This window comes from Papio anubis, chromosome 6, assembly GCF_008728515.1.
Source record: "Papio anubis isolate 15944 chromosome 6, Panubis1.0, whole genome shotgun sequence".
Taxonomy (NCBI): Eukaryota; Metazoa; Chordata; class Mammalia; order Primates; family Cercopithecidae; genus Papio; species Papio anubis.
In genome coordinates, this window is record NC_044981.1 from 7,552,414 (window position 1) to 7,572,593 (window position 20,180).

A 20,180-nucleotide genomic window follows, 5' to 3' on the forward strand; every position below is an offset into this window, starting at 1 on the left:
GGTCAATCAATTATTTATGGAGCCCTTGTACTTTTATTTTTTATTTTATTTTTATTGATTTATTTTTTGAGACAAAGTTTTGCTCTTGTTGCCCAGGCTGGAGTGCAGTGGTGCCATCTTGGCTGACTGCAACCTCTGCCTCCCGGGTTCAAGCAATTCTCCTGCCTCAGCCTCCCAGGTAGCTGGGATTGCTGACATGCGCCACCATGCCTGGCTAATCTTGTATTTTTAGCAGACATGGGGTTTCTCCATGTTGGGCAGGCTGGTCTTAAACTCCCAACCTCAAGTGACCTGCCCGCCTCGCCTCCCAAAGTGCTGGGATTACAGGCGTGAGCCACCGCGCCCAGCAGCTCTTGTACTTTTAAAAAGTTAATGTTTGTTACCTTAAAGTAACACATGTACATAGTTCTGAAAAGTCAAATAGGTCTACACCATCTACAATGAAAAGAACAGCTCCTTCTCCCCTTTCCTTCCCTGAATTTCTTCTCAACAGAGCTGCTACTTCCAATCTTTTTAGTTCTTTCTCAAGACGTTTCTTTTTTTCTGTCAAAATAACTGGCTTGGCTGGGTGCCATGGCTCACGCCTGTAATCCCAGCACTTTGAAAGGCCAAGGCAGGTGAATCACATGAGGTCAGGAGTTCGAGACCAGCCTGGCCAACATGGTGAAACTCTATTATACTAAAAAACACAAAAAATTAGCCATGCATGGTGGCACACACCTATAGTCCCAGCTACTCAGGATGCTGAGGCAGGAGAATTGCTTGAACCCGGGAGGCTGAGGTTGCAGTGAGCTGAGGTGGCACCACTGCACTCCAGCCTGAGCAACAGTGAGACTCTGTCACTAAAACAAACAAACAAATAAACAAAACCAGGCTTATTGTATTTTTCTCTTTTATTTTTCAACTTTAGATATAATCTATTGGCTATATCTAATACCACTGAAGAAAGTAGGAGTTAGCCCTGTCGTGTCACCCTCCACACATACAAACTAGCTTCTCTTTCTGTTTTCCTAATAGCTTTATTTTTTTGTTGTTGAATCAATATTCAGTGTTTGCTCTATGAGAAGCAAGCCAATACACATATTCTGAGTTCACTACCCAGCCAAGTGGTGAACTCAGATTCTGTTTTGTTTCTTGTGTAATTTTTGGTTTCTCAGATGCTAGTAGTTGTTTTATTTCTTCTTCTGTTCATTTGCTTGGTTTCCTAGGTTCCTATGGCTTCAAATTCCCTGCTGGAGCTGTGCGAGCCTAGAATGTTCTCAACGTGCTCAAGCACATCAGGTAATTATGAGTTGCATTTTCTTCCCCTTGGAGACACCCCTCTTTATCCTCCAGCTCCAAAATGAGCGGGCCACTCCCCAGGCCCTCTTCCCAGATGCCCGCTGGAGCTTCCTTTCACCTCTTTCCTTTGCTGGATTCCTGCTTCCTGGATCCCAGGCTCTTTCTTGGGTTTCGGTGGAGCACATATTCTTGCTGTTTCTTGGGAGAGAGCACAGAGAGGGGACTGATGAATATTATATTTGTGGTACATGTCAGAGAAAACGAAGACTCCATTGTCACAAGGTGGGTTCCTTGATGGAGGTGAGTGCATGGGGGTTTACTAGGGATGCTCTTGGGATCACCACTCGAGAAGGGAAGGGGTCAGGGTTGAGTGGAGGCAGAAGCTGAGCTGAGCTGCCATCTCAGTGGTCCTCTAGGTTGTTCCAGAGCTGGGATGAGCCTTCAGAGTTGTCCCTAGTTGGAGCGAGGGGGCATATAAGAATCAATCATTGGATTTGGGGCACTCTGGGAAGTGGTGTGACCTCACACAAAGCACCTGTCTTCAGCAGAGGGAATTGCTGTGTGGGCTGGAGGGTCTGGGCAGCACACCACAGCATCCACCACAGCCTGCTCCCAGGCTGCTCACGTGCACTTCCTTGTATAGGGACTGGGTGTAGTTCCTCCAGGATTTCAAAGGGCCTCTGGGAAATTCAGAAGATGGAAGTCAGTGGAATAAACTGCAGCTCTTACCTTTGACACTGTTCTAATGTTCACTGACATCTACCTCTACTCTCCTCTTGAGAGTCCTCCTTTAAGCTAGCACCTTTGCTGGTCTCTGTGGCTTAACTGGGGCCATGACCCAGCCCTTTACCCCTGAGGATCTGAACTTCTGGTCACCATGCCTTTCTTAGGCTGTGGTTGCTGTATTTGTTCATATAAGTTAAAAAAATCAAGGGAGGACCAAGATGTACAAGCAGATAGATTTATTTATTCCTGATCCTATTGTATCATGATGGCCAAACCTCCTGACAATCAGGATTAATTTCCCCTGCCAGGATAGTCACCCCTCTTCACACCTGCCGATCTTTTGGCAGGAGGGGGTCTAACATGCCCAGTTGTCAATCATAGCTTGGAGTTTAATGGGACTTGCTGTGTCCGCTGGGAGAACATTTCCCCATTTGGGATCCTCCAAACTTGCAGAGCCCTGAGGTGCAGGGATAGGAGGAGCAAATTCCCCAGGTGGGAGTGATGGTAACCAGGGAACCCCCGCTTCTGCCCTTTGGTTCTTGGATCTATGTATTCTTCCAGTTGAAAATGCAGTGCCATACGAAGGTCGCTTGTTTAAAGTGTACACTGCAGCCGAGAGGATGCCACTCAGCCTCATGCGATATTACCTCCAAGCTGTCATGTCAGTTTTGCCTTCCACGTGCCATAGCATTCCTCTCTCAGGTCAGCAGCTTCTCAGTGGGACAGTTCAAACCATGTCCAGTGGATTCCACAGCCATGTGCTCACTCCCTACACCTCCTTTACTATAAAGTGGATCCCTTTTTCTTATAGGATCCCTTTTTCTTATGTGGACTCTTGTGCTGCTGGATGTAACCATCTGTTAGCTCTTGGAATGTGGTGTTGACTGAGTGCCTACGAGCAGAAAAGACTGTCCCATATCCATAATATGTGTCTGTTCCTGCTAAAATGAATCACTGTTCCTTCTTGGGCAGAAGGGATCCGGTAGTAAACTCACTATGTAGAGGCTGGCTAGTCACCTTGAGGGATAGCACCACATCAGGGGTCTCAGCATTGGTCTCTGCTGCTGCTGGCAGGTCTGCCACTCAGCATGGCAAAAGCTAGATCTACTTGGTATGTGGAAGCCTGTACCATTGGGCATGTGCTTAGTCTCCACCCCTGCCACTCTGTTCATGTGCCCATTTTGCTTATCCAGTTCGTTTAGCATGATGTCATTGATATGGTGGGCCAGGGTGCTGTTCTGCAGGATGCCTACCTGGTCCCGTTTTCCTTGGACTTTATTGTGATAGGACATGGGAGCATTAACACAGCCTTGTACCAAGGCCATAAATGTAACATGGTTCACTCTTCCAAGTGAATGTGTTTTAATCCATTTTCTGTTGCTTATAACAGAACAACTGAAATTGAGTAGTTTATAAAGAAAAGAAGTTTATTTCTTATAGTTCCAGAGACTGAGAAGACCAAAGTCGAGGGGTGATGTCTGGTGAGGGCCTTCTTGCTGATGGGGATTCTCTGCATTGTCCTGAGGTGGTGCAGGGTATCACATGGTGAGGAGGCTGAGCATGCTGGCTCAGGTCTCTCTTCCTCTTCTTAGAAAGCTACCAGTTCCATCCCCATGATAACCCAGTAAACCATCAGCTCTTCAGTCCATTAATTTATGAATAGGTTAATCCATTTAAATGAGGCAGAGCCCTCATAACCCAATCACTTCTTAAAGGACCCAACTGCCCCACTGGGGATTAAATTTCAACATAAGCTTTGGAGGGGACAAATAGTCAAACCATAGCCATCTGTTTCAAAGTCTTTTTTTTTTTGAGATGGAGTCTTGCTCTGTCTCCCAGGCTGGAGTGCAGTGGCACAATCTCTGCTCACTGCAACCTCCATATCCCAGGTTCAATTGATTATCCTGCCTCAGCCTCTTGAGTAGCTGGGATTACAGATGTCCAACACCATGCCCAACTAATTTTTGTATTTTTAGTAGAGACAGGGTTTCACCATGCTGGCTAGGGTGGTCTCGAACTCCTGACCTCAGGTGATCTGCCCTCCTCAGCCTCCTAGAGTGCTGGGATTACAGGCATGACACACCATGCCTGGTCTAAGCCTTTTTTTTTTTTTTTTTTCTGAGGATAGAGGAGAATGCATCTGCCAGATGAAAGGCCACACGTCATGACCTGAGGCCATGTTAAATCTGCTTAAAGACCTTTTGGGTCTTTTAAGATTGGCAGTAACCATTCTCCCTGGGGTACATTATTGTTGTCTGGGGAGGGGCAGTTTCTAAAGCTTCCATTTTGCCTTCCCTACTAGGAGAACTCTCACCCCATAGGCCAAGGAACAGATGGAAGAGACTCCCAGGTAAGCCTATTGCAATTACACACTCAGATACCAGGGAAATGACCCCTGAGTGGGTCCTGGAAACCAGTGCTCTACTGTGAGCCAGGCTGAGGCCTCACGTGTATCCCTCTCTAACAGCAAGCGGGCATGATGCCACCTTGGGTTACTGGGTATCAACATCAACTTGGACCCTGAAACAAACAGTCTTGGGATGTTTGACCATTCCCCTTTCTCTAGTGTCCATTTACCTGAGTAAATGGCTGCAGGTCCCTCTGGAAGAACTGGAGACTCATTACCATGTACACTTACTGTGATTGCTCAGCAGTCTTCTCCCTTTGGACTCAGGCTTTCTATTCATCAATGGGTCCTGGGTCTAAAAATTGTCTTAGGTTTAGAAACAGAAAAATTGATCGTGACTGTTTTGGGGGCAACTGTCCTCAGTCTCCAGCTCATCCCTCCTTGATTTCTTTTGTTTGTGCAGATTGAGTTGTGTCTTGTGGCTGCCCATCTACTTGGCTGCTAGGGACACTGTGTTCTATTAATTCTTTCTCTGACTCTCTGTGGGTCAGGGTCCCTGGCTGCCCTTCTGGCCTGCCACTCACTGTCATCATTGCATCCATGTGGCTTTTGACAGTGACATGCCACCACCTGGCTTCTGTTTGGTGCAGGCGGAACTCACCACCCCTTTCCTACCAGTGATCCAGTTCTGTGTCAGCATGTGCTCAGCGCTGCCATTGATCTCCAGAGTGCCATGGAGCACATTGCCCCAGCAAGATCCTTAGTGCTTGGGAGAATGGTGTATCCTCTGGGATCCTCCCATAACAGAGTTCACCCCAGCACATCCATTGCTCGGAGCTTTTCATTCCCCCTGGCCGCCATCTGCCATGGAGGCTTTGCCATTTCTACCTCACTCACTGTGGACCATTGCTTTTTTCATTGCTTCCAGGGTGTGTGTGCACCATCTCCTGGATCCTTGCCAGTATGTTAAATCCTGTATCCCAGAAGGGGGCTCCCAAACTAATAAACCCTCATCCAGCCTTGAGTTCTGACTCCCTGGATAATGCACCCTCAGAATTCAGCCTCAGTGGTTCTCCCACCTTCTGATACTACATGAAGGTGAGGTACTGCTGCTCCTCATTAGTACAATTCCTTTCCATTTTTAGCAGACCGGGCACATCCCCAGACCTGTGAAATAGGGACTTAACCCTGCTTCTTGGCTCAGTGGCAAGAAGGGGAAATGGGACAGATTCTCAGTGGGAAGGGGGAGGCATGTTATCTTGTGGAAAGAAGCCCTTGTGTAGTTTTCAAGCAAGTGGGGAGTGCCAGCCCTTAGCAGAGAGAGGTGAGCCACTCTGAGGGCTCAGAGGCTTAAGGGAAATCTGGAGATGTGAGAGTTTTGGGTGCATCAACTCAGATGTCCTCATCTCATGTATCAGGGTCCTGTGGTTTCTCAGACAGTGCCCCCACCTTGATGGAGGTGACCTGCTTTGGTGCTCAACCTTCTGCTGAGCTCAGTTACTATTATAATGTGAACCCCAAGTCTAGTTTAGCTTTCTCTGCTCCTCCACTACAGAAGAGGAGAATCTCTATATTTTGACCTTGTTTTCCTTTTAATATGTTTATTGTGATATAATTCAGAAATCACACATTCACTTATTTAAAGTGTACAATTTAATATTTTGTAATATAGTCACAGAATTGTGCAATCATCACTAAATTTAATTTAAAAACATTTTCATCCATACTAAAATAAATCCCATACCCATTAACAGTCACTCCCCATTCATTCCTTTCCCTACACTCTGGCAACAACTGATCACTTCCTACCATGTAAGTTTGCCTATTCCGGACATTTTATGCAAATGGGATCATATAATATTTGGTTCTTTGTGACTCACTTCTTTAGTTGAACATGTTTTCAAGCTTCATCCATGTTGTAGCATGTATCAATACTTCATTTCTTTTTATTGTCAAGTAACATTCGATTGTATGACTATACTACCATTTGCTTATTCATTCATCAGCTGGTGGACATTTGATTCCACTTTTTGGCTATTAGTGAATGACATTGCCATGAACATTCATGTACAAGTTTTTGTGTGGACATACATTTTTCATTTCTCTTGGGTATATACCAAGAAGTGGAATTGCTGGATCATATGATAGCTCTATGTTTAGCATTTTTAAGAACTGCCAAACTGTTTTTCAAAGCAGCAACCCACAGACAAAAGCTGGAAGAATTCCCCTTGAGGACTGGAACCAGACAAGGATGCCCACTCTCACCGCTACTATTCAACATAGTACTTGAAGTCTTAGAGCAATCAGGCAAGAGAGAGAAATAAAAGGCATCCAAATAGCAAGAGGAGAAGTCAAGCTGTCTCTCCTCATTGATGATGTGATTCTATACCTGGAAACTATACCTTTATACCTAGAGACTCTGCCAAAAGGCTCTTGGAACTGATAACTTCAGTAAAGTTTCAGGACACAAAAATCGTTGTACAAAAATCAGTTGCATTTCTATACTAATAACAGTCAAGATGAAAGCCATATCGAGAATGCAATCCCATTTACAACAGCTGCAGAAAAATAATAAAATATCTAGGAATGCATCTAACTGGGGAGGTTAAAGATTTCTACAAGGACAAATACAAAACACTGCTGAAAGAAATCATAGATGGCACAAATGAAAAAACATTCCGCACTCATGGATTGGAAGAATCAATATCATAAAAATCCCCGTACTGCTCTAAGCAATTTACAGGTTCAGTGTTGTTTCGATCAAACTACAGGCATCATTTTTCATAAATCTAGAAAAAACTAATCTAAAATTCGCATGGAACCAAAAAAAAAGCCTGAATAGCCAAAGCAATTTTAAGCAAAAGAACAAAGCCAGAGGCATCACACTACCTGACTTCGAACTATATTATGAGGCTACAGTAAGCAAAACAGTATAGTACAAATAGACAGGCAGACTAATGGAACAGAATAGAGAACCCAGAAATAAAGCCACATACCCATAGCCATCTGATCTTTGACAAAATCTACAAAAAGAAGCAATGAGGAAAGGACTTCCTTTTGAATAAATGGTACTGGGATAGCTGGCTAGCCATATGCAGAAGAATGAAACTGGACCCCTACTTTTCACCATTTACAAAAATTAACTGAAGATGAATTAAATATTTACATGTAAGACCTCAAACTATAAGAATCCTAGAAGTAAACCTAGGAAACACCATTCTGGACATCAGCCTTTGAAAATAACTTACAACTAAGTCCTCAAAAGCAATTGAAACAAAACCAAAAATTGACAAATAGGAGGTAATTAAACTAAAGAGCATCTGCACAGCAAAAGAAACTATCAAAGAGTAAACAGGCTGGGCGCAGTGTCTCATGCCTGTAATCCCAGCATTTTGGGAGGCCAAAATGGGTGGATCACTTGAGGTCAGGAGTTCAAGACCAGCCTGGCCAACATGGTGAAACTCCGTCTATACTAAAAATACAAAAATCAGCTGGGCATAGTGGCAGGTGCCTGTAGTCCCAGCTACTTGGGAGGCTGAGGCAGGAGAATTGCTTGAACCCAAGAGGTGGAGGTTGCAGTGACCTGAGATTGTGCCACTGCACTCCAGCCTGGGCAACAGTGAGATTCCATCTCAAAAAAAAAAAAAAAAAAAAAAAAAAGAGTAAAACAGACAACCTACAGAATGGGAGAAAATATTTGCAAACTCTGCATCTGACAAAGGTCTTACATCCAGAATCTATAAGGAACTTAAACAATTGATCAAGCAAAAAACAAATAATCCCACTTAAAAATGGGCAAAAGACATGGACAGACACTTCTCAAAAGAAGACATACAAGCAGCCAACAAACATGAATAAAATGCTCATCACTAATCATCAGAGAAATGCAAATCAAAACCACAATGAGATACCATCTCTTATGAGTCAGAGTGACTATTACTAAAAAATAAAAAAGATAACAGATGCTGGTGAGGCTGTAGAGAAACAGGAACACTTAATATACTGTTAGTGAGAATGCACATTAATTCAGCCACTGTGGAAAAAGTAGTTTGGAGATTTCTCAAAGAATTTAAAACATAAACCACTTGAAACTTAAACATAAACCATTTAATCATTTAAAACTTAAACTATTTGACCCAGCAAAAGGAAAATAAATCATTCTACCAAAAAGACACATACACCCACATGTTCATCGCAGTGCTATTCACAATAGCAAAGACGGAATTAACCTAGGAGTCCATCAATGGTGGACTGGATAAAGAAAATGTAGTAAATATACACCGTGGAATACTATGCAGCCATAAAAAATAATGAAATTCATTAAAAAGAACGAAATGATGTCCTTTGCAGAAACATGGTTGCTGTTAAAGGCCATGATCCTAAAGGAATTTAATGCAGGCACAGAAAACCAAATACTGCCTGTTCTCACTTATAAATTGGAGCTAAACATTGGGTATGCATGGACATAAAGATAGTAACAGGCCGGGCGAGGTGGCTCATGCCTGCAATCCCAGAACCTTGGAAGGCCAAGGTGGGAGGATTGCTTGAACCCAGGAGTTCAAGACTAGGCTGGACAAGATAGCAAGACCCCATCTCTACAAAAAATAAAAAGTTAGCTAGGCATGGTAGTGCACACCTGTGGTCCCAGCTACTAAGGAGGCTGAGGTGGGAAGATTGCTTGAGCCCAAGAGGCTGAGGCTGCAGTGAGCTGCAATTGCACCACTGCATTTTAGCATGGGTGAGAAAGTGAGACTGTCTCAAAAAAAAAAAAAAAGAAAAAAAAAGGAAACAAATAGACTACTAGACTACTAGAGAGGGAAGGGAGAGAGGAGGGCAAGGATTGAGAAATTAACTATTGGGTACTATGCTGTGTACGTAGGTGATGGGATCAATTTTACCCCAAACCTCAGCATCATGCAACTTACCCAGGTAGCAAACCTGCACATGTACCCTCTGAATCTAAAATAACAGTTGGAAGAAAAAAACTTCACAGCAGCAGCCCTATTTAACTTTCTCCCCAGCGTGTATGAGGGTTCCAATCCCTCCACATCCTCACCAACGCTTGTTATTGTCTGTCTTTTTGAGTACAGTCTCCTAGTAAGTGTGATGTGGTCTTTCATTGTGGTTTTGATTTGCATTTCCCTAATAACTAATGATATTGAGCATCTTTTCATGTGGACATTGACCAGGCCATTTGTATATCTTTTTTTTTTTTTTTTGAGAAATGTCTATTTGAATCCTTTGGTCATTTCAAATTTGAGCTGTTTTCTATTATTGAGTTGTAAGAGTTTTTATAGATACCTAGAATTTTTTAGGTACAAGTCCCTTATCAGGTATATGACTTGCAATTTTTTTTTCTCATCCTACGGGTTGCTTTGTCACTTTCTCAGTGGAGTCATTTGGTGTGCAGAAGTTTTTAATTTTGATGAAGTCTAATTTATCTATTTTTTTCTTTTGTCATTTGTGCTTTCGATGTCATATGCAAGAAGCCATTGCCTACTGAATTTATGTTTTCTCTGAGAGTTTTGTAGGTTTAGATCTTATATTTAGGTCTATGTTGCATTTTGCCTTAATTTTTGTATATGGTGTGGGGCAAGAGTCCCACCTGGTTCATTTGAATGTGGATTTCCAGTTGCCCGGCACCATTTGTTGAAAAGACTATTGTTTCACCATGTAACTGTCTTGGTCACACTTAACTTTTATTGGCCAGTTTTAATCATTTTCAGCTTTTCGTTATCTTTTTTCCCAGAATTGAACTGACCTTGGGAATAACCATCTGATTCCATTGTCCTTATAGTTACAATTTCATCCAAGTTTCTTAAACAATATCAATGCAAAAATTCTAAAATATTAATAAAGGGTATTCAGCAGCACATTAAAGAGAATACAACCAATTCAGGATCATAGGAATGCAATTTATCTTGTACTTAAAAAATTCTGGTTGAAATTATAGTAACCTCTTTCTTTCTTTTTTTTTTTTTTGGGATGGAGTCTTGCTCTGTTGCCCAGGCTGGAGTGTAGTGGTGCAGTCTCAATTCACCGCAACCTCCGCCTCCTGGGTTCAAGCAGTACTCCCTGCCTCAGCCTCCTGAGTAGCTGGGATTACAGGTGCCCGCCACCACTCGCAGCTAATTTTTTGTATTTTCAGTAGAGATGGGGTTTCGCCATGTTGGCCAGGCTTGTCTCAAACTCCTGACCTCAGGTGATCCAACCACCTCGGCCTCCCAAAGTGCTGGGATTACAGGTGTGAACCACTGTGCCCGGCCGAAATTATAGTAACTGTATACATTAATTTGGGGATAATTGATATTTAATAAAATTAGGGCTTCTTGTTCCAAAACGGTGTATCTTTTCTCATCTGTTCAAATCTTACTTGACAAATTTTGTTTACATATATCTAATATCTTTGACATTACTAATTTAGATCCAAAACTATAAAACTCTTAGACAAAAACAAAAGAGTAAACCTTTTGAACTTGGCTTAGGCAATGGTTTTTTATTTCATGTTTAGTTACAGACATGGATATATTCTGAGAAATATGATTTTGTCATTGTGGAAACATCTTAGAGTGTACTTACACACACCTAGATGGTACAGCCTACTACATTCCTAGGCGTATGGTACAGCCTATTGCTACTAGGCTACAAGCCTGTACAGCATGTGACTGTCCTGAAGACTGTAAGCAATGGGAACACAACGTTAAGTGTTTGTGTATGTAAACATATCTAAACGTAGAAAAGGTAGGATAAAAATATGCTATTAAAATCTTACGGGACCACCATTGCATATGTGGTCCATTATGGGCCGAAATGCCATTATGTGGTGCATAACTGTATTATAAAATAGAATTTTATTCTGACTTTTTTTGGACTGGTCTCTTTGTATGTAATCAGCCACCTTCTGTAATATTTTTATGTTGTTTGTTGTATGTTTCAGTTGGTTTGCTTGTGTTTTATAGCAAGATCATATCATGTGTGACTTACATTAATAGACTTCCTGATACTAATTTTTTTTTTCCCATCAATATTCCTATGTGTGATTGGCCTGGAGTTTTCTTCTGTTATCTTAAACAGGTTTTTATATGAATGCATGGAAACTTCGTTTACAAAAAAGAATTGGGATGTTGTCTTATTTGTACTTGCTCCAAAAAAGCTTAAATAGGTTTGGAGGTTGTTTAATCCTTACGGATTTAGGTCTCTGTGAGGCCATCTGAGCTTTTCTGGGTGTCTATGTGTGTGTGCACACACACCAGTTTGGTTAGCTCTTTGACAGGTGTCTTAATTCCTCTTATGATAATTATTCTGTCATTTTTTTTCTCTTTTGCGATTGGTTTCACAATTTACATTTTCCTAGAAAAATCATCTATTAGAAATATGCATGCACTGAGTTGAGCACACACCTGCATTCGCCGTCACTGGTATGCCACCCACGTGTGCCTCTGGTGAAAGCTTCACTGACTTAATGGCTATCCTGGACCTGGGATGATCTGTGCTCCTCCTGCTACTACCTACAGTGGGCTCCTCATTGGCAGCTGGGCAGGAGGTGATCCAGCTCCAAATTCCCATCTCAGCATAAGTGGTTATCTTTGTTATCAGACCCTCCTCTAAATGCACAGGAGTCAGTATACCTTCAAAATAACACCGGCTGGTGCTGCTGCTTCTCCCTCCCTCATTTGGCTTTCTTAGAGTGGGAGCAGGGCGGGAGCCTTAAAGAGTGTAAAGTGGCTCTAGTTTACCTGATTAGTCCCGTGTGAGCTGGCACAGGCTCTCCCCGGGTCTGTATTCGGGGGTGGTGGGGGCAGTAGAGCTGATCATCTCAACTCACTCTGGACACGCTCGGGAAGTACGCAGGAGGTAGACATCCTAAGACTGAGCTCATCGTGGCAATCCCATTCTCCTCGTAGGTGGCTGGTTCAAGGGAGGGCATATATCCCTATTCTGGCCAATGGGACTTGAGAAGATGTCCTTGGGGCAACTTCTGCACCATGATCAGCAGCCCCTGTTCTGTCCACACAATTCGTCAGTGGTTGCTACAGCCATCTTGCAGCCAGTCTCAGGATGAAACCAACACATGAAGCCATGAAAATCACAGAAATGCGCTGACGCCCTGATGGGCCTAGAGCTGCCCTCCTTGGGTGCTTCTTACGTGAAATATTAAGCCCCTTATTATTTGTATCAATGCCAGTTAGGATTTTCTACCACTTGCAGCTGAAGACATCCTAAGGTCTATACTTGTAAGTGGATTCTAAGTGCAGCTCTTTCTGTTTCAGATTCAACGAGGTCACCACTATACCAGATGTCCGCTTCTCTGACCCGCCACAGGAAGATCACTATGCGGGACTTGTAAAAGAGATTTCCAAAACTCAGTTTTGTAACTTTTGGCCACGTGTCTATTCAAGAGTATCAAAGAGTTGAGGCAGTTATCCAGGAGGTCTGAAATGACAGAAGGTGTTTGGAGAGCGTGCTTAGCACTCTGTGACTTCCACTCACACTTGCCTCCTCCCTCTCCCTCACTTCCAGCCCAGGGAGGGGAGCTTTAATGGGATCCTCAAGGAGCTGGACATTTAATTCACAGAGCCGAAGGGGCTTGGTGGACTGATGTTTGATTCATGCCTAAAAATTCTAAAGGGTATGAGAACGTGATTGTGGATGGCCTGGACTCATGGACAGAGTTCCACAGAGCAGGTATGTACCTGGCCTTCTGACAGCTCCTGTGGGGTTACATTAGATGCTGCCTCCTACGGGCTAAATTGTGTCCCCTCCCTCACTAAATTCGTATGTTGAAGCCCTAACCCCTACAACTTCAGAATGTGACTGTTTGGAGATAGGGTCTTTAAAGCGGTAATTAGATTGAAAAGAGGTCATTAGGGTGGGTCATAATTTAATATGACTGGTGTCCTTACAACAAGAGGGAACTCAGGACACAGAAATGTGCACGCACAGCAGGAAGACCATGTGAAGACACGGAGAGAAGACAAACTACGGTGTATTTGCTTGGGCTGCAAAAACAGAGTAGCACAGACTGCATGACTTCAACAACAGAAATGTATTTTCTTACAGATCTGGAGGCTGGAAGTCCAAGATCACGGTGACAGTAGGGTTGGTTTCTGGTGAGATGTCTTCTCCTGACCTGCAGATGACCACCTTCTCACTGTGTCCTCATTTGGCCTTTTCTCTATGTTGTGTGGAGATAGAGAGAGCCCTGGTGTCTCTTCCTCTTCTTATAAGGACACCAGTCTTATTGGATTAGGGCCCCAATAAGGGCGTATAACCTTGTTTAGCCTTAATTACCTCTGCAAAGGGCCTGTCTCCAAACACAGTCACATTGGAGGTTAGAGCTGCAACCTACGAATTTTGAAGGGGTAAAATTCAGTCCAGGGCTCAGCCCGGTGGCTCACATTTGTAATCCCAGCACTTTGGGAGGCCTAGGCAGGAGGATCCCTTGAGGCCAGGAGTTCAAGACCAGCCTTGACAGCAGAGCAAGAACCTATCTCTACAAAAAAAAATTTTTTTTTTTTTTTTTTTTTTTGAGACGGAGTCTTGCTCTGTCGCCCAGGCTGGAGTGCTGTGGCCGGATCTCAGCTCACTGCAAGCTCCGCCTCCTGGGTTCCCGCCATTCTCCTGCCTCAGCCTCCCGAGTAGCTGGGACTACAGGCGCCCGCCACCTCACCCGGCTAGTTTTTTTTTGTATTTTTAGTAGAGACGGGGTTTCACCGTGTTAGCCAGGATGGTCTCTATCTCCTGACCTCGTGATCCGCCCGTCTCGGCCTCCCAAAGTGCTGGGATTACAGGCTTGAGCCACCGCGCCCGGCCAAAAAATTTTTTAAGTGTCTGTGTGTCTGGTTAATTAATTTAAAAATAAAATGAAAAAATGTAGCTGAGTGTGCTGGCACAGTTGTAGTCCCAGCTACTCGGGAAGCTGAGGTGGGAGGATCGCTTGAGCCCAGGAACTAGAGGCTGTAGTGAGCTATGATTCCACCACTGCACTCCAGCCTGGGCAACAGAGCAAGACTCTGTCTCTAAAACAAAAACAAAAACAAAACATAGAAGAATACACCAACGCAGCATCACAAAAGGTAAGAGTAGCGCACATTTTTATGCTACCCCTGAGGCAGGGATTCTCAAATGTGGACATGATTAACATTTGGGGCAGATCATTCTTTGTGCTGAGGGCAGCTCTGTGTGTTGTAGGATGTTTAGCAGCTTCTCTGGCCTCTTCCCACTAGATGCCGTAGCACACTCCACTCTACCCAGTTACAACAACCAACAATGTCTCCAGACATTACCAAATGTCCTCCTGGGGGCAGAATTGCCCCTGGTTGACAGCCACGGATTTAAGGAGGCAGAGGTTAAGAAACAGAGGCTTGGGCTTTACTTTTAACTCCACGTTTTTGCAGTGTGTAAATTTTTTGCAGAATTCAAGTATTTCTTCCATTTAACAAATTAGGAAAAAAGGGGTAATAACTTGGTCAAATGTTGTAAGCATTTGCAGGTGGCCCAGAGGTGCTGTTGGCCACCTGTGGCATGTTCAGAGGTATGATGGGGAGATGACACCAGGTGACCAGGATTCAAAAGGGCTTGCTGAGGTGGTGGAGGCCCAGCATTCGACAAGGAAAGAGGTGAGGAAAAAAACAGAAATAAATGAGTGGTCATAAAGCTTCTCAAATACTACCATTTTCCCTAATTTTAAAATCCCAAAGAAAGGCTTTTCTCAAATTGCTTTACATAAGACAATTTTGGAAACATCTGAAGTTTGGCAGCAATTCCAGGAGAATTTGGCTCTGCAAATCCCAGTAGCTAATTGTACTAGTTTGCCAGGGCCACAGACTGGGGGCATTAAACAAGACTGTATTTATTCACCATTCTGGAGGCTGGAAGTCCGAGATCCAGGTGCTGATAGGGTTGGTTCCACCCGGGGCCACTCTCCTTAGCAGTAGATGCCGTCTTCTCCCTGTGTCCCCACCTGGTCCTCCCTCTGTGTGTCTCTGTGTCCTCATTTCCTTTTCTGATAAGGACACCAGTCAGATTAGATTAAGTCCCATCCTAATGGCCTCATTTTCACTTAATTACCTCTTTTAAGGCTCCATCTTCAAATAGAGTCAAATTCGGAGGCACTGAAGGTTAGGATTTCAGCATACGAATTTTGGGGGGGCATAATTCAGCCAATTGCACTAGTGACCATCTCAGGGGTCTGTAGAGCCAGCTGGTTCCCTACAGCCAGTGCTCCCCATCTCCATTACAGGAGCCGCTGCAGGTAGCCCCAGGTCATGGTGGCTGCCACGGACCACTGCCTTCAGCACCCTCCCTCCCTCCTCTGTCTCTACTGTCATCCCCCACAGTGACACACACATTACCCTTGTGGATCCTAAATGTGAATCGACTGCTCCTCATTCATCCTGGGTGTACCCGACATCTTCGAATCATCTCAGGGCCACTCCTATTTGTTGCCTCGATCATTGGCTACTTGAACTTAAAGAGGTCAAATAAACAGAGTTCAAAGCCATGGTGCATGTAATAATGTTCGGAATTCAGGATGTAGACAGGGAACCTCCCTGAATGTTGTCACAATTCTTTTGGTCCTATAGTAAGGCATGCCCCACATTAGAACATACAGCTCAGAGGAGGTTTCTCCCTGGGGACAGCTATGCCCCTAGGGAAACGTCCGGTTCACAGTGAGTCACCGCTGAGAGAGCGTCAGCTCATGTTTTCGGTAATTTTCGAATAAAATGGTATCTCTATTAAATACACGTAGAGAAAGGTAAAAATAGATTGAGCATTTTCTAAGTAGCTCTGGCCCAAGGTAAAGTGGTGAAGGAGTTGTTAGTTCTCTCGGAGCAAAATAAAGCTGCTCTTCCTTCATCCCCAGCCACACTTCAACTTCATCCTAGGACAAACAAGAAATGCCCCATAGAAAGAAAATGAAAACGCTGTTCTTGACTGGACTGCTTCAGAAATATGCTTGGACTGAGAGTTCCAGCTTTTCTGGGATTCATTCTTACAGAGTCTAGCCCTTGTGGTTTTTTGGTAGGAGGCAATTTCTGTGCTGGTTACGATTTGAAGGAGCTGGCCCACGGCTCAACCTTGCTTAAATTGGAACAAGATGTCACCAGTGGTCTTGCTCCCATAGTAGGTACTAGAAAACAGATTCTTGACGGATGAATTTGAGGCCATTCCGGGGGACTCCTGTTAGTTTCCATGACTAGAAATGACACCACCGTTCTGTCATTACGTTTCAAGTGCCTTGTACCACGCAGGGAGTGTGAGTTGTACTGGGTGGTTTTTTGGGGTTTTTTTTTTTCAATTTTTTTTTTTATTTCAAGCAATGAAGGTAATGGCAAAGAATTTTTCATAAAAACAAGTGACAAATTTCACTCGAGTTACTGACACATAGAAGGAAAAAATTAGTTTTTGCTTTGAAGCTAACCAGAAACAAATGGGACCGTTTCTCCAAAGGAAAAGTTGGAGTTTAGTTATGATACATCCCCTCCCAGAAATCTAGGAAATTATACATACTGTACCCTCTGTTTATAAGAATATGAATAACATGATTGTGTGCACAGGGTCAATTGCAGTTCAGATGAGAATTTACTGCTGCTGAGCTGCAACTGCATAAACGCAGAGAGAGCTGCTGTTAACCCCTTATTCACACGGCCCAAATGCCTTCCTTTAAGGAGAACTTAGACCGAAAGCTCTTTGAGGCCAGGAAACATGTCTTCAATATCTTTAGATATTTCCCCACTTCCAGTGCGGGTCCTGGTGGTTGGTACACAGTAGGTGTTCAAGTGAATGAACGAATCACTTTTGGTCAAAAGAGGAAGCAGGGCTGGTTTTTCCCATGGAGAAATGGGAGTGGTTGTACTGTAGCTGCATTGTTGAGTCCCCTGTGTGCCACGTGATTGAGCAGGAGCATCATAGCCGGGCTGAGCCCACTCTCTCCCACGCTGGCAGTGCTCTCAGCAGCCGTGGCCGCAACATGACCTCAGGGACAGCGGCCACAGTGGGCCAGGCTCTGTGCGGAGGGTTTTCCATGCCTCCGTTGCATGTAGCCTACCAATCACCCAAGGAGGGGGTGTTGTCTCTGTTTTTGGGATGAGGTTAATGTATCCCAGAAAGGTTAAGCAGCTTGCTTGGGATCACACAGTAAGTAGCATGGCAAGAACTTGCACTCAAGCTTGTGTGAGTCCAAGAACCATTCCAGCACATTGCTCTCCATGCATGGTCTTCCCAAAGGGGTCAGGCTTGTTCAGAAAGTCAGTCAATTGGCAGGACCATGTGATCACAGCAGAAGAGCTTGGGAAGAGGTCAGGCAGTCTCAGGGGTATTTAGGGTCTCCAGGGTCCACTCCTGGCATTCCTGGAGGGCTCTAGTGAAAGCGTGATTATCCCAGGCAGCCTTCAGCAGTGGAACTGCAGGGAACGCCAGGGTTAGGAAAAGCCGTGGGAGGGAGGAAGAGGTTGGAGGGGAGGGCATGCCCGCCTGAAGCCTGAGCAGCCTTGGGGTGTGCAGGAGCGGGGAGTGGTGTTTTGGAGGCTGGCCTGGCCCCACCCTGCTGACTGCTCCTGTGGGAGGAGGGTGGGGCCGTGAAGGGAGGGTTGTTTATAAGCACTTCTGGCCTTTTTAAAACACCAGCTGATGGCGCCACTTCCTTCACTTCTAGTGTAAGGCCCCTCTGAGTCAGTGTCACTCCAGCCACCTGCAGTCCCCAGCCCGGGCTGGGGTGGAAATGCAGGGCAGCAGAATGAGCGTGGGTTTTGAAATCCACCTGTGATTTGGACCAGCTGTGGCAGATTACTTAACAGCTCTGTATCCTTTTGGGGGGTAATAATACCCACCTTATGCAATTCTTGTGAGAATCAAAATGAGTGCAAGCATGTGAAACATTTAATGCCTGGCATTTAAGAAATGTTCAACAATAGTTTCTATTGCAAATTCACCCATCCTCAGCCCGCAGTCAGGGTGGCTGTTCCCCATTGTCACCCTCTTGAGTGCGTTACAGATATGCTCTAGGGTACACTTGAGAGGGGATATGGGAATTTTCCTGCCACTCTTCACCTAGGTTTTTACACATGATCCTCATTTGTGGAGTGGGAGCAGTAAATCCTCGAAGGCATGCATGCCCACCGTTCTGCTCCTTGTTTACTAAAGACCTACTATGTGCAGACACTGCCGGGGACAGAAAAATGAATATGACATAGCCCTGCCCTCAAGAACCTTACAGTCCAGCTGAAAAGATAGACACACAAATAAGCAATTTAAATATTATGCATTAAATGCTGTGATGGTGGTGTGTGCAGAATGCTAAGACAGCACAGAGGAAGGACAATGAGCATAATCTTGGAGCTGAAGATTATGTCCCCAGGAGGGTATGGTCTGAGTTGAGTCTTAAAGGACCAGGAGAAGTTAGCCAAGGTGATATGACCTGGGACTTATCCAATGAACTAAGCTGGAACTGCATTTCCCAGAATTCTCTTCCTTGTATGGCTCTGGGCTCAGACTGACCCCATGAGAAATGTGCATGAGGTCTGGAGGGTAGAAGGAAGGCAGCAGCTGTGTAGATGCTCCTTGTGTCAATGTGGGGCCAGGTAGCTCACGTTTGTTGTTGCAGATCCACAGACTTCCCTTGTTGAGATGACGCAGCGCCTTCGACGTCTCTGACTCCTAGGCCAGGCGTGTGTCCAACTCAGCGATGGAAGGTACCAGCTTCCCTTGTAAGTGACCTGCACGGGATCTGCTTCACCCTTCCAGGCTCCCAGCTTACCCAGGTGAGTTCTGGTTTGCCCTGGCTCTCCCCACTTGAAGCCTCTTTCCTTCCCAACTTCCTGCCCTGCTGACTTCAGGCCCAGAGTCAGCTGCAGAAACAACAGGTGTGCGTAAACTGTTGAACCGGTTCCTACAATTGCATGGGTGGGGGTGGGGAGTCAAATCCTGTAATAAATCCCTTGTTTGAGATCACATCGAATGATTCTACTTCTCTGGTTTAATACTTTTTTTTTTTTTTTAAAGACAGAGTCTTGCTCTTGTCACCCAGGCTAGAGTGCAATGGCACGATCTCAGCTCACTGCAACCTCTGCCTCCCAGGTTCAAGTGATTTTCCTGCCTCAGCCCCCCAAGTAGCTGGGATTACAGGCACCTGCCACCACACCTGGCTACTTTTTGTATTTTTAGTAGAGACAGGGTTTCACCATGTTGGCCAGGCTGGTCTCGAACTCCTGACTTCAGGTGATTCACCCGTTTTGGCCTCCTGAAGTGCTGGGATTACAGGCGTGAGCCACTGCGCCTGGCCCTCTGGTTGAATCTTGATGGATGGACCAGTTAAGAATAGCTGAGGAAAAAGGTCTAGGCAGGAGGAGTAGAATGAGTAGAGTTATGAACGGTGGAGCTAATGCAGGGAACCACAGGTGGCTTGGCATTTCTAGAAACAGAATGAGAAGCAGGGAGAGCAAGAAGAGGCTAGAGAGGGAGGAAATGGCCGGGCCGTGGAGGAATTGAATGGCATAGTGAACGTTTGGCCAGTGCAAGATACAGCCAAATGAAGGAGGCTTCTATATGAGGGCGATGCTGCTGTGAAGTTTATGTGATCTGTTACGGTATTTGCTGTTCTCTGAATAATGTTCCACATGACAAATTTACTTTAGAATACAGTACTTTTAAAAATATTGTTTCCCTCCTACAGCCAGATAACAAGAATTAGGTGACACATTCTATCGGGACAGGGTAGGTTATACCGTCTAATAAATAAACCACCTATTTCAGTGGTTTCACGATAAAGGGTTTGTCTTCCTCATGTCATGCTGGGCAGATGTTTTTCTTTGATGACTCTTTATCA

General features: G+C 44.6%; 1 long non-coding RNA gene across 1 annotated transcript; it reads right to left on the minus strand.

Annotated features, from left to right (window-relative positions):
- Positions 1 to 819: 819 nt before the first annotated feature.
- LOC108585354 lies at positions 820 to 19,402 on the minus strand. Its single transcript, XR_001901532.3, has 3 exons — positions 15,709 to 19,402; positions 12,091 to 12,787; positions 820 to 1,479 (listed from the first exon to the last, which is right to left on the minus strand). It is a non-coding gene; the product is annotated as an uncharacterized LOC108585354 (long non-coding RNA).
- Between the last annotated feature and the right edge of the window lie 778 nt (positions 19,403 to 20,180).